The following is a 15,807-nucleotide window of genomic DNA, read 5'->3' as shown; positions in this document are numbered from 1 at the left end:
GCAGAGGACTTTTGCTTCTGCCACTTTTGTTTGCTGTCAAATTGCTTCCGCTTGGCACTTACCAATGCTGAATTGGGTGCATTTTCACATTGCGGCTTAATGTGACCATCTTCTCCACAGCGGAAGCAAAACCCTGGTTTAGGGCTGGAGACGCTAGGTTTTGGATTCTTACCAACCTTCTTTGGCCCATAGAGCTTTGGAGCTGGGCAGGCAGCAACCGATGGTTTGACATTACACTGCTGTGCTGTCAAAGCTGAAAGCTGCTGTTGTATAGCTGCCATCTGTTGTGAGAGCCGTTTAGTCAGAGTGGTTAGCGCAGCACAGAGGTTAGTTTCTTCTCCAGTATTGGCAAACTGGGCATTAGTGGTGGCTTTCTGTTTTGTTGGTCCCAAATGCTGTTTCATCCTTAATGTCTTTGCTGCCTCTCTGTCCTCTTCAGTTCGAAGGAGTAATAGAAGCTCAGTAAATTTGGGGGGGTTGTGCTTCTTTTGCTTAAGTTGGAGTTCCGATATTAAATTGTTATCCCAACATCCCCTGCAGAATTGATTCAACAGTCTGTTGTCTATGTCTTTCTCTAAAACACCCCCTCTTTTTGCTGCATGCTGTAACACCACCTGCAGACGTTGCAAATAGGCCGAAGGCTTTTCCCCGCTGTCCTGGAAGGTGTCCATGAACTTGGCGTATAACTCATCTCCATCTTGCACAGTGCCATAGGCTGAGTCAAGTTGTTTCATATAGACCTCTGGTGGTGTGTCAAGGCTGAGATGCTTTACCATATTACAGGCAGGAGGCAGTAGACTGTCACGAATCAGTCTGGTGCGCTGCAGATCAGATATAGATGGATCTTTCAGGGCTAATTCGACCCCTGACCGCCATATATCATAATCTGTCTCTTGGATTGGCCTGGGCACTTTACCAGAAAACGCTCTCAGTCGATGGAATGCATGCAGCGAGCTGTCCCCACTCCGAACAACGTGTTCCACAACATAGCGTTGTACTTCAGGAGGGTTGAGATCAGCCGCTGGAATGGAGGCAGAATGCCTCTCTCCGCCGTGCGCTTCAGCACTACTGGTGACAGAAGGGGACTTAGATGGAAGAGGGGCTGGTAGTGAAGAAGGGAAGACTGAATCGGGAGGGTTTGAATCTTCTAGTTCTGGTTTTGCAACCACTGGAGTCTCTGGGTTGAGCTCTGCAAGGGACCGACGTATCTGGGTCATCCCCTCACTGAGGACTTCTGCATAATCCCTCCCAGATAATTTGGCTATTCTTTTTAAGTCTGCCAAGTAAGTATTTGTCTTGGAACCACTAACTTTTGATGCATAAACTTCAGATAGACTTTCAATATGGAGTTTGTCACCTGAATCTGACATAGATGTGTGCGGTAGCAACTGAGACAACCGCGTTAAAGATAAACCCGAAGCGTACTCAGCGACAAGCATGTCATTAAATTCAGATCCTGGTGAATCTATAGTAACCTTGCGAGCTATGTCACCATACTGTTCAAGGAAAAGTACAACTTCATTAACTGAGTGCTCAGTTACTCCGTCAACTAAAACCGCATTTGGGATCTTAATGGCAAGTGTCTCAAAAACTTCCATTATGGGGAAAAATGAATTGGTGAGTTTGAATATATATTAATTACTAACCAAATCAGCTCCTGGCTGGCTCGCCAAGTAATGTAACACTGATGTAGCGCTAATGAGTTAATACAGGCTAGGGATTGAGTGTGATTTTGTGGTTATTATTAATCAGAAGATTTAGGAATGCTACCGGAGCTGATGGGCAGTAATTAAATACACACAACACAAAATGCTTTTGCAGGTACCATGTATTTAACCGAAAGCAAAGAAAATTAAGAAAAGAAAATGAAAGCTTAAATAATCATTCCTGCTGTAGCTATTTAATTAATAGAAAAACCCAGTGGGGGTGCACAAAAACAACTAAGCAAATTCTTCCGGCTTATACCAAGCAATATAGATTCTCAAAAAAAAGTTCCCCATAAATAACACATGTTAACATCGAAAACACTGATCCACACTGAAGTCCATGAGTTTTATCTGAATATCCATGAGCAATGTCCAAGCGCTATTGTCCATAAACGGGGGAACTGGTGTGTATGATTGTGGAAATCAGTGTATTCGGAAATTACGGGACAGAGCGTCGCCTTTGATAGCTTCCTACCAGTCCAGTGGAAGCTTCAATGCAGAATGAGTCCTGCTCCTAGCCGTTCATTGGCTCGCCATCCTTTTCCATACCCAAAAAAGGTTCACCTGGCCTGCATTAAATAAACAAGGCCAATAAGAAATCACAAGAATAACATACAAAAATGTCAGCCAATTAAGCTAAATACATTAAGTTATTCTTGTTCCTGTGTACACAATTTATAAAAATAAACAAACAATATATTGGTTAAATATAATATTTCTAACCAATAAGGATTTAACTGAAAACATTTCAACTGCTACATACATACATACATACTATGTAGCTCCACAACATTTGTTATTCAACAACTATCAGTCAAATCAAAATCAAATTGTTTGGACCGGCAGCAGCCGATTAGGGTCAGCTGGTAGCAATACAAACAGTCAATTAAAAGTTCAAACTCACCAATTCCATTCTGTTCAGTGCACAACAACATTATGGCTCTGGCTCACAGTAATCAGCATCTAAGTTGCATAAGTTAGTTGGTGTTAAGAAAATGCATTAAAACGGGAAAAGCAAATGTTTGCCAATACACACCTGCAACAGCTCTGTCACCTGGCTTGCCTCCACGCATCTGACGGGAGGAAGTCGGGACAGGCTTACTATGACCTACATGCCATTCGATTGGCTGAGCAAAGTCATGTGGTTGGAGTCATGCATTTGTGATGCGTTCAATGGCAGGAAATAAGTGCAGGAAATCACTCTGGGTTACACCCTCCCCCCTTGAATACATGCACGTCCCGTTGCATGACAACACTACACAATATGTACGACTGAAGGGTTAGAATTGGTGGTTGCGGTGGTTAAAGCATCTGACAGACTATGTAACAGAGACTGAACAACTGATATCAATGGATTGCCTAAGCGGGCATACTGCAGTCGCCTAGGTGGTGATCTGTGACGCGTTGACCGCCTCAAAGGGGGGTCAATAACCGAATCTGAGCAATTAAGAGTTGGTAATGTCACAGGACTAGGCTCGGCCGCTAAGTTGTCAGAGACTCCAGGATCGGACAAGTCTGTAGACACGGTTTCAAGAATGGGTTCGGGTAAGATTTCAAGCAAATCTTCCCCCGATGTCTCATCAGCGTCAAACTCCAATGGGTCTTCCCTCTGGGATCCTGACAGAGCTTCTCCAGCCGATTCCATTTCAGGTGTAGATGTTGGAGGAAGTCTTTCCTCCTCACCACTGGGAAAAGACTGTAGGGGGTTGAGAGACTTCTCCACTCTAAACTCCATTGGGAGCGGGGCAAGGTGGACAAAGGTCGGTTCAAATACATTCTCTTCAACAAAGTACTCAGGAGATTCCTGTTGTTTCTTGGCCTGTTGACGAGTTAAAGAGGGTGTGATTGGAATAGTCTCATCTGATGGTCCTGACTCTGTTGCAGGAAGAAACCCACACGGAAGAAGGAGATCTCTGTGCAATGTGCGAATTGGGCCGTCTTTGCATTCTGGTTTTACAGTGTAGACGGGGAGATCTTTGGCACATTTCAGCACTACAAAGACATCTGGTTCCCATTTGTCAGCAAGTTTATGTTTGCCCCTCAGCCTCATGTTCCGTACCAAAACTCTGCTTCCAACTTCTAGCTTGGACGGTATAATACGTTGGTCAAATCGAGTCTTGTTCCTCTCAGCGTTCTTTGCAGCATTCTTTGAAGATAGCAGATAACTTTCTTTCAACCTAGCTTTTAAGTCTTGTACATACTGTGAATGTGTCTGTTGTTCTTTCTCACGTACAGGAAGATTAAAAGCGAGGTCAATGGGGAGACGAGGACAACGTCCAAACATTAGTTCGTATGGGGTGTAGCCAGTGACTTCATTTTTAGTACAGTTGTAGGCATGGACAAGTGGTTTCACAAACTGTTTCCATTTGGATTTCTGTTTGGATTCAAGAGTTCCCAACATGGCCAGTAGAGTGCGATTAAACCTCTCTACTGGGTTTCCTCTTGGATGGTACGGTGTTGTGTGACACTTTTGGACTCCCAACAGGGCGCATAACTCCTTTATCAATTTCGACTCAAAGTCTGGCCCTTGATCTGTATGGAGTCTTTCTGGAATTCCATAATAAACAATGAAGTTTTCCCAAAGACAGTTAGCCACAGTTTTTGCCTTTTGGTTTGGTGTTGGAATGGCAAGGGCATATTTGGTAAAATGATCTGTCAGTACCAGGATGTCTTTGGTGTTGCTAGTATCGGGCTCGAGACTGAGGAAATCCATACAAATGAGTTCAAGCGGACGTGATGTCCGAATGTTAACCAGAGGAGCAGCTCTCTCCGGCAAGCTTTTCCGGCGAATACACCGGCCACAGGTTTTTATTTTATTTTCCACATCCACTGCCATTCTTGGCCAATAGAACCGAGTCCTGGCAAGGTCAAGGGTCCGTTCCACTCCCAGGTGGCCCATATCATTGTGGAGGCTGTGGAGAACAGTTTGCCGCAGTTCTGTCGGAAGGACCAGTTGGTATGATGGTTGTTCATTTTCATATCTTATCCTATAGAGGATACCATCAATCAGCTCCAATTTGTTCAGTTCGCGAAGGAGAAGAGGAATTTCAGGAAGCTCTTTCCTGGCTGTCAGAGGAACTCTTTCTCCTGACTCCAACTGGTGAATAACCTCCTGAAGAGTTGGATCAGTTCTCTGTTTTTCATAAAGCTCAGAATGGGATATGGTGGAAATAACAGGAAGTCCATGTGAATCTTCTGAGTAATTCTCAGGAAGCACTGCTGTGTTGATGGACAGGGATTCAACCAAACTATTCTCAGCTTGGGTCCTGACAACACCACTTTGGCAAATCGCATCGACAACTTCAGCTGATATTTCACCATCACTGCTGCTTGAGAGATGTTGTTGAGTAAACTGATTAATTAGCTCCTCATCTTTTTGAGCAGGTTCCCCAGAGGAAGTACCATCATGGGGCAGACGGGAAAGTGCATCTGCATCCAGGTTTTGCTTGCCTGCTCGATACCGTATCTTGAACGAGAATGTAGAAAGAGCAGCCAGCCAACGATGGCCGGTAGCATCCAACTTTGCTGATGTCAAGATATAGGTAAGTGGGTTGTTATCCGTGACCACTGTAAAGCTTGCTCCGTACAAGTAATCATGAAATTTTTCTGTCACGCTCCACTTCAGTGCCAAGAATTCAAGCTTGTGAGCTGGGTAACGACTTTCACTGGATGACAACCCCCTACTAGCATAGGCTATCACCCTAAGTCTCCCCTCTTGCTCTTGGTAAAGGGCAGCGCCCAATCCGTTGGTGCTGGCATCTGTGTGGAAAATGTAAGGCAGTGCCGGATCAGCAAAACCTAGAACTGGTGCAGTGGTAAGTTTGTCAATGAGGGTATCAAAAGCCAACTGACATTCAGGACTCCACCTGGAACCAAAGGAGTGCTTGGGATCAAACTGTGAGCTCTTAGAAGTCTCATTTTTGGAGCTTTTGTGTGTGGATGGATATCCACGTGTGAGGTTGTTGAGTGGCTTGGCAATCATGGCATATCCCTTAATAAAACGCCTATAGTAGCCAGCGAATCCCAGAAAAGATTTCAAGGTCTTCAGGTTGGTTGGAATTGGCCAGGTGAACCTTTTTTGGGTATGGAAAAGGATGGCGAGCCAATGAACGGCTAGGAGCAGGACTCATTCTGCATTGAAGCTTCCACTGGACTGGTAGGAAGCTATCAAAGGCGACGCTCTGTCCCGTAATTTCCGAATACACTGATTTCCACAATCATACACACCAGTTCCCCCGTTTATGGACAATAGCGCTTGGACATTGCTCATGGATATTCAGATAAAACTCATGGACTTCAGTGTGGATCAGTGTTTTCGATGTTAACATGTGTTATTTATGGGGAACTTTTTTTTGAGAATCTATATTGCTTGGTATAAGCCGGAAGAATTTGCTTAGTTGTTTTTGTGCACCCCCACTGGGTTTTTCTATTAATTAAATAGCTACAGCAGGAATGATTATTTAAGCTTTCATTTTCTTTTCTTAATTTTCTTTGCTTTCGGTTAAATACATGGTACCTGCAAAAGCATTTTGTGTTGTGTGTATTTAATTACTGCCCATCAGCTCCGGTAGCATTCCTAAATCTTCTGATTAATAATAACCACAAAATCACACTCAATCCCTAGCCTGTATTAACTCATTAGCGCTACATCAGTGTTACAACCAACCCAGTGATGCTGCTCAACCAAGCATATGACTATCAGCTTCAGTTACTCTAGTCTACTGTTGGCAAATATCAGCACACAACCACGAACAATTTAGCTGACATTAAGCTGTTTTGACCTGTGTGTTATTTTTGAGAGTGCAAACACAGACTGTGCACAAACACTGGATCTTGCAACAATGGCACCACCTTCTAGTTTTCAACTTTAGCATTTTAATTGCTCTACGATGGAAGATATCGTGGTGGACCACCAGGTGGCTCCACTCACATCCAGTGTAAGCAGATGTGAGAGGGCGAGGTTTTGGGGCTTTGAATGCTCAGCTGTGTGAAGCCGTGAGTAAAGTTGGAATAAAATATTGGGATGTCTCATGTCATCTTTACATACCTCCACAACATCATATTTTGAGTGGAGTGCCAAGTTATCAGCTAAAGCTAGGAAACTATTTCCACCAATCAATCATTGAATTGTTATGGAAAGGGATACTATCCAGAGAGGCTAATGATGTTTTTTATACCATGCTGTTAAGTTAGTTTTTAAAATGGGAGTCTACAGGGGCTGATCTTCTTGATTATAGGTTGATGGTTTATTCCTGTTTCAATGTCACTTTTTTTTGCAGCCTGTACTTTTGGTCATGTCATATCTAAGTTCCTGTCTAGTAGAACAGAATAGAATAGAATAGAATTCAACTTTATTGTCATTGCACATGTCACAAGTACAAGGCAACGAAATGCAGTTTGCATCCATCCAGGAGTGCTTTAGCCATGATGTAGATATATTACAAAATATATATTAGCAATAATATAGATATATTACAGAAATAGGTCTGTTATAGGTATGAGGGTACAAAATATGGGTCTATTATGGGTATGTTACAATGTACACGGTATGAAGGTATGTTATGAATATGCTATAACTATAAGTATGTACAGGGGTGTACAAGCTATGTACAGGCTATGAAGAGGATATAAATATGAAAACTATACAGACATATGAACTATGCAAGTTATAAACAGTTGTAGAATTGTAATTATTGTATTGTACAGAATGATTACAGCATTAGTAGTTTTATACATCCTTTGATAGGATGATTCATTCGAGTATGTGATTTTGTATATTTGTTTTCTTCCTTTTAGCTTCTCTCTCTGTTTCGGTGATTGCTGCTCACTTCCTGTTTTACTTTTTCAGCCTGTTCTCTCCCATGTCCTGTGTCTTGTATTTACTTTTACTGCCAAGTCCCATGTTACCCCTCTCTTTCCACTTTCCTTGACTTTCCTTCTTTGTGTGGTGTACAGGTGTGTGATGCAACCTTAAAATCACATCATGATATTTGAAGGAAATTGGCAATAATGATAGGTATGCCTGTATTAAAATATACTAACAACATTTTATCAGTGTTTGTAGCTTGCAGACAACAGCACTTCTTAGTGCCAAAAAATGAAGGGCATATTACATCCTTCTTGTCCAATCAGCTGCTGCCACTCATAACAGACTGCTTCATTTGAAGTTTGAATCTTCTGAAACAAGATGCTGTAGTGTGATAGCAGTGCGACAGCATGTAAGCACAAAAGTAGCCCAGGTAGTATTTTCCCTGGATATTTTAAGTAAAAGTACAAGATAACTTCTTAACAACTTCATTTAACAAAATATAAAATAACTAATAAAATAACTTCTTGCATGTCCTCCTAGCATTGTTTTACTCAACAGTGTGTTTTTTTCCTCAAGTGGTGAAACAAGTTTGTTGTTTCCACCTTTAGGATGAACAATTTTGCATATTTTAATAAGTCTTGTTGGACGTTGTTAAAATAACTCCCTTTTTGCAAAATCTGCATTGGGGGCTGGTATGTGGCTCTTGCTCTCAGACATGCCAGGGCTTGTCTCTTTGTTGTGTACATGGCGTTACTATAGCAATGATAGCAAGATAAGGCACTTTTTATTATCCCATAAAAATGACACCCCAGTATTCTCACAACAATATGATATGGCACAGATTTAGCATGGTGTCAGTCTTCCATCTGTTCCTTTCGTTACATGTCTATATGTTCACTGTTGTCTTGTCTTTTTTCAAGCCCAGACAATGGTTCATATATTAAAAGCTGAATGAATCACGCCAGCCTCAAGTGGCTACGAGAGGAACTGCAGTTATTTTTTCTTGTAATTTTCATCCCATCTGAATGGAGCTTTAGTCTTTTATTTGTAACAGACCCAGAGTGTGAACTAGGAAGTGCATCAAATTCATTTGTACACACTGCATCTTTTTATCTGTCCATACTGCTCAGTAAAGAGTGGACCATCACACTCCTGCCAGTGGCTGTGTTTTTGTTTCTCCCCTGCCTCTGTTGGCTGCAGATGGAATTATATTAAATTATATTTGGGTAATTTTATTTTTTTGAGATGTGGAGATGCCTGTTCATTGGAACTGAGTGGTCAGTGATGGATTACAAAGGGTTAACGCCCTTTACTCCATATATTCTCTGGTGCTCTGTGGTGTCACGCTGCTGTGATGCACCTTTGATGTCTCAGGTTTCCATCATTTTCAGATCCAGTATCAGGTTATTAACAGGCACATCAGAGGTGTCATCATCCAATAGAAGTTCACTCCATGATATCACTACGTGAGTACACCTCTCTGAGGACAATATGGATCCATACAGGGTGTACTCACAGTAATATGATATCGCAGTGGGGAGAGCAGTTACCGTAAAATACGTGTATTGAAGGGGGAAGCCTTAAATGTCAAACACCTCCTGCAATGTTTGTTTTATTCTTGTTTACAGAACATAGGGGCAGCAAATCACAAGTTATTACTTTATTAGAAGCGCTACACAGCAAAATCTCCAGTGTTAAATTAACACTAGAGAGTGTCTATATGGGTCCACTCCTCTGAGTGTTAAATACAACACTGTTGAGTGTTAAATTAACACTTTTGACAGTGTTATATGTTTAAAAGTAACCTAGTCAGTTTTGAAGATTAACAAAGACTAACACTGAGCAATGCTGATTTTCTAACACTGGAATATTTCTAACATTTTGAGTTATTTTCCAGTGTTAGAAAATCAGCATTGCTCAGTGTTAGTCTTTGTTAATCTTCAAAACTGACTAGGTTACTTTTAAACATATAACACTGTCAAAAGTGTTAATTTAACACTCAACAGTGTTGTATTTAACACTCAGAGGAGTGGACCCATATAGACACTCTCTAGTGTTAATTTAACACTGGAGATTTCAACAAATAATCTGGAGAACACCTGAAAGCTTCATCAGTGGACTGTCATTTAAACCACATTTGTGAATGACAAGCAGCTATTTTAAGAGCTAAAAAAAAGAGCTCAAAAGAAAACAAAACAAGAACAAAAAGGCAACAAATAGTAAGAAAAATGAGAATGAATGGGGAAGGAATGAGAATGGAGGGATATCTGCACCGGTCATTGGTCCTGCATGTTCCATTTTCCAACTCTAAAATACTTTAAACGTATTTTTTCGTTGATACATAGACACGGTGATGTCAGCATGAGCCGCTCAGAGACAGGTGTGAAACTGTTGGCAAGTAAAGAATAGCAGGACACATGAAAACAGAAACTGTGGGAGGAGATTGGATAACAACAGTGCACCAAACAGAAGACAAACACAATTCTAATGACTCTGAAACATTTGCATCATGCAATCAATTAAAAAAAAAAAACATTTAGAGAGAAGTTAATGAATCCAAAATCTGAATTCTTTCTTATATAAACAGGCACACTATGTATAAGTCATGGGTCTGTTTGTGAGAGACAGAGGACACTGGAGAGGTGAAGCAAGTCATTCTGAGGCACATTAAAGTGGCATTACAAGGGCTTTGACCTTTAAGCGCTTCATCCTCGACAAAATACCAAAACACTTACGTTAACCGCTGTGGCACCAAGACGACGCTGCCTTCCATTTACCTTAATAAATGCATTAAATCTGCAATCACAGTGACTTCACACATCAGTGCACATAATACACACACTACACAAACAAGTGCATGTGTAGACTGTATATGCATTCATGTATCCTCCGTATATGCCTTTGTTTAATGCCACACTCTTAGTGTTTAGACTGTTAACTGAATTGTTCTGTTCTGTGTTCGATTATTTTCTGATAAATTCATAGCTATTTTTGTACCTTATAGCAATCACTCAGATCAATTTCTGACAAATGGATAAATGAGCAAAAAGCTTCCAACAATGTGTGTGCTAGCGTTTTGTTAAGATAAGATAAGGTAAGATAAGATAACCTTTATTAGTCCCACACGTGGGAAATTTGTTTTGTCACAGCAGGAAGTGGACAGTGCAAAAGTTATGAGGCAAAAATTAGAATACAATAAGAATAAATACAGTACACAACTGTACAGAATAGAATAAAATAATATACTATATACAGTAGAATAAAATAGAATAAATATACAATAAGATAAAAATAGAATACAAATACAAATACTATATACAACTGAGTAAAAATACAACGATGACAGAAAGGATTATTGCACTTAGTATTATTGCATATGTATGGATGTGTGTGCTTGATCAGTTAAAGTCTTTATTATGGAGTCTGACAGCAGTGGGGAGGAAAGACCTGCGAAATCTCTCCGTCCCACACCGTGGGTGCCGCAGTCTCCCACTGAAGGAGCTGCTCAGTGCTGTCACAGTCTGCTGCATGGGGTGGGAGATGTTGTCCATCAGGGATGACAGCTTAGCCGCCGTTCTCCTGTCACTCACCACCTCCACTGGGTCCAGAGGGCATCCTAGAACAGAGCTGGCCCTTCGGATCACCCTGTTCAGTCTCTTCCTGTCCCCAGCAGAGATGCTGCCGCCCCAGCAGACCACGCCATAAAAGATAGCAGAAGCCACAACAGAGTCATAGAATTTCTTCAGGAGTGGGCCCTCCACTCCAAACGACCTGAGTCTCTGCAGCAGGTACAGCCTGCTCTGCCCTTTCCTGTAGAGGGCGTCTGAGTTATGAGTCCAGTCCAGTCTATTGTTCAGATGAACACCAAGGTACCTGTAGCTGTCCACAGCCTCAATGTCCATACCTTGGCTGTTCAGTGGTTGCAGTGGAGAATGCTTGTGCCTGCGGAAGTCTACCACCAGTTCCTTGGTTTTACTGGCGTTGATCTGGAGGTAGTTCAGCTGGCACCAGTCCACAAAGTCTTGGGTCAGACCTCTGTACTCCTTGTCGTCCCCATCAGTGATGAGGCCGACTATTGCAGAGTCATCAGAGAACTTCTGCAGGAAGCACTGGGTGGAATTGTGGGAGAAGTCTGCAGTGTAGATGGTGAAGAGGAACGGAGCCAGAACCGTTCCCTGTGGGGCCCCCGTACTGCAGACGACCCTGTCCGACACACAGCCCTGAGTCCTCACATACTGTGGTCGGTCGGTGAGGTAGTCCAGGATCCAGGTAGTGAGGTGATGGTCCACTCCAGAGTTCACCAGCTTGTCCTTTAGAACCGAGGGAAGAATGGTGTTGAAGGCACTGGAGAAATCAAAGAACATGATTCTCACAGTGCTTCCAGCGGTCTCCAGGTGAGCGAGGGAACGATGTAGGAGGTGAATGACGGCATCATCCGCTCCAATGCCAGGCTGGTAGGCAAACTGAAGTGGGTCCAGTGATGAGCTTATTAGGCTTATTAAACTTTGGGGTTTCCTGTCATAACGGCAATGCGCTACTTATACATCATTGCAAAATATCACTAATGTATTTTACCCTTCTAAATGTAATCTTGGTTCTCTGATTAAATAAAAACCATATTTATATTTGTTTTTATGATATTTATATGATATTATGCCAGAACCCAATGTGAAGATACCTAAAATTGGGTCTCTGTTTAGCTTTTGCACTACGCAAAAGTTCTGAGCCACTCCACTCATGGAGTGGCTCATTATTATCAGGATGTCCAAAAAACTCACTGAAAAGCCTTCAGCTAATCCAAAATGCTACAGCAAGAGTCCTGACAGGGACTAGAAAGAGAGAGCATATTTCTCCTGTTTTGGCTTCCCTTCATTGGCTTCCTGTTAAATCCAGAATTGAATTCAAAATCCTGCTCCTCACATACAAGGTCTTAAATAATCAGGCCCCATCTTATCTTAATGACCTTGTAGTACCATATCACCCTATTAGAGCACTTCGCTCTCGCTCTGCAGGCCTACTTGTTGTTCCTAGAGTATTTAAAAGTAGAATGGGAGGCAGAGCCTTCAGTTTTCAGGCCCCTCTTCTGTGGAACCAGCTTCCAGTTTGGATTCAGGAGACAGACACTATCTCTACTTTCAAGATTAGGCTTAAAATTTTCCTTTTTGCTAAAACATATAGTTAGGGCTGGACCAGGTGACCCTGAATCCTCCCTTAGTTATGCTGCAATAGACATAGGCTGCCGGGGGATTCCCATGATGCATTGAGTTTTTCCTTTCCAGTCTCCTTTCTCACTCAGTATGAGTTAATAGACCTCTCTGCATTGAATCATATCTGTTATTAACCTCTGTCTCTCTTCCACAGCATGTCTTTATCCTGTCTTCCTTCTCTCACCCCAACCGGTCGCAGAAGATGGCCCCGCCCCTCCCTGAGCCTGGTTCTGCTGGAGGTTTCTTCCTGTTAAAAGGGAGTTTTTACTTCCCACTGTCGCCAAAGTGCTTGCTCATAGGGGGTCATATGGTTGTTGGGTTTTTCTCTGTATCTATGAAGCGCCTTGAGGCGACTTATGTTGTGATTTGGCGCTATATAAATAAAATTGAATTGAATTGAATGAGCCAGACTTTCTTGTTATGTTTTTTTAAAGTAGTCTTGAACAAGAGATTTTCAGTCTTCTCTGGAGGTCTTTTAAAGTTCTTCTTTGGGCATTGGCTGCTTTTTCACTCATTTGCATCCAAGTCTTTGTACCTATGAGTGTTGTGTCTACACATAAAAGACAACTTTGACAAACAAAGTGATGTTAAGAAGAACCTCTTTCAGCTGAGGCTCCTCAGTAAGGTGAACACCTACCTCCCAACCACATGACTTTGAGAGAGTAATTCACTTTGATTACTTCTTGTCTAGACTTTTGTAAACTTCTGTGTGTTGGCTCTGGTCAGTCTGGTCAGTCATTACTTCGTTGCCTACAAGCTATTTGCTAAAATGAAAAGTAGTAAATGCTTTAATGTAACACCTGATGTACCCGCTGACAAACCAACAAATCATTCTTTTAGGCCATAAAGCTGAAACTAATTACACTGAACAACATTTCACTTAAAAAAAAGTTAAAGTAATGTTAAAAAATATTGGTGTATAGAAATGGTTGAATTTTATTTATGGTTTAAAAAAAAATGCCTCCAGATCTAAACTAATAACACTGATTCTTCCTCCATACATGAACCAGATGCCATACACCAACATAACGAGTCACTACTCTATGGTTTATCAAATAAGCCGATGATGTAAAATAGCAGCACTTAAGGAATTATGTGCAGTACAAAGCAAAAACGTAATAACATATTAAGAGAAAGCAAGATGTCTCCCTTATTTAAGAAAAACAACAACAAATTCTTCCATTTTTCTGAAAGTCCAAGTAAAGCTTCTGTTGTTGTCTTAGTTCACAGGATGTGATATTTGATGCAATCAGTGGTGATTATGTGCTGAGTCACCACAACAGGAGCTCAGAAAGAAGCCTATGAGTCATGGGCTGAAAAAGGTCAACTGAAATGGACATTTAGCAACGAGAAGGCAGAGAAGAGAAGAGAAGAGAAGAGAAGAGAAGAGAAGAGAAGAGAAGAGAAGAGAAGAGAAGAGAAGAGAAGAGAAGAGAAGAGAAGAGTCCAGGATCTTCACCATAAAAACTCGTGAAACTTGCTGACATCTCCGGCATGATGATGCACTCCTGTGATGAAATGGCTATACAACTTGAAAAGAGGCATAAAGCTACATGCTGGGAACGACGTGTGATAAGCGTTCTGAATTGTTAATTCTGTTAATATCGATTAGATTATCTGGCAATAATCCAGGCTTATCTGCAGAGGATTATGCAGGTTGGGGTATGCATAACCAACTCAGGGGGGCAAATTAAAATAACAATCTTTTCCTAATGAATCGTGGAGATGAACAGGCAGAGTCATTCACCTTCCTGTTGAGCAGGATGGAAACTTTATAATTTGCTGTTTCCATCGCCCTCGGCAATCAGGTTTCTTATCCGCACTACTCATTTCTTTTATGGCATTGTTTGTTTGGGGGATGTGTTGATTTCGTGATGATGTTTACTGCAGTTAAGTGGACGCCCAACAGCTCACCACAAACACTGCCGTGTGGGAAAACCCTTTATTTATTTCTTCTTCCTTTGTTTTTTTTTTTTTAACATAAATCCCCGATGGCACTGAGAGCTGCTTTGCGACCCCATGGTCTGTCTGTTATGTTTATCTGCAGCAGCATATCTCTTTAGTTTTTATAGTCTCTGTTTCTCCTTAGGATCTGTTTATGCCTGACTGGGCCCCACACCTTTAAAATGATGAAGGGGAGTGCATAGCGTTTGGGATGGCAATCTTTTATTTGTATGAGGTTTTTATGGTTATTGTTTCCATTTGTTATCGGTTCGCAGCAGCTGGATACAGATGTGTGAGGAGAATTAGAAGGAGAGTAACAAGTTCAGTCCAACTGATTTGTTGGCTCTACTACAGTGACTGACATTAGGCGTCTGTTCCAAACTGCTGCAAAAGTGAGACAACCTCATTCAAAAGCCCGCTGGCATTTCTAGTAACTCAGAAGCAGCTTGTGTACCTTCACTCAAAACAGTGTAGCGTGGTTTAATCCTTCAGTTAGATCGGAACTGTTACAGGTTAAATATTAGCTATAAATCAGTCAAGTAATCACTGCTAGTTCAGACTGTAGTTTTTGAGAACCAAATGGACCAAATTACATGTGACCAAATACAGTAATGATGACATAAGTGGGATTGGTGCTTCCTGCTTATGAATATGCAGAATCTGCAGACATGGAACAAGATGTTTTGTAATGGGAGCTTTTGGGTTTCCCTTCGTAATCCTATGGCTCTTTCTTTGTCTTGTGTTTTTTCTGCATCGTGCTGAGAGGCAATGAAGCAGCAGCTTGTGACTATTTCTTAATCACCTTTATCATTGTGAAACGGCTACTTTATGTTCTGTAAACTGTCTCTTTCTCCAAGTCTTCTCGTGGTTTTTCTTCATATTATACTCTTCACCTGATCACACTGGCAGTTTGACACCTCAGAGAGGAGCTACGGGTTTGAAGCTGGAGATAAGTGGGGAATAAGATAAGGAAACAGAAACTATGTTTTTCAGCTATCATCATGAGGGATATGAGGTCGTGGGTCGGTATGATGGACAAGCTTGGTGAGCTGATTAAAACCCAGAGTTCAGTATATGATTCACAGACACATTTCCACACCTGTGCTTCCTGGACCACAGTGTGAATGTACCTGACTTGGGG

The 15,807-nt window shown here is 41.6% G+C and overlaps 1 long non-coding RNA gene across 1 annotated transcript; it reads right to left on the bottom strand.

Annotated features, from left to right (window-relative positions):
* Positions 1–1,810: 1,810 nt before the first annotated feature.
* Positions 1,811–5,464, bottom strand: LOC143420275 (uncharacterized). Its single transcript, XR_013100082.1, has 3 exons — positions 2,743–5,464; positions 2,611–2,669; positions 1,811–2,275 (listed from the first exon to the last, which is right to left on the bottom strand). It is a non-coding gene; the product is annotated as an uncharacterized LOC143420275 (long non-coding RNA).
* Between the last annotated feature and the right edge of the window lie 10,343 nt (positions 5,465–15,807).

The sequence above is a fragment of the Maylandia zebra genome, linkage group LG9 (assembly GCF_041146795.1).
Source record: "Maylandia zebra isolate NMK-2024a linkage group LG9, Mzebra_GT3a, whole genome shotgun sequence".
Taxonomy (NCBI): domain Eukaryota; kingdom Metazoa; phylum Chordata; class Actinopteri; order Cichliformes; family Cichlidae; genus Maylandia; species Maylandia zebra.
This window is presented reverse-complemented; position numbering and strand designations above follow the sequence as displayed.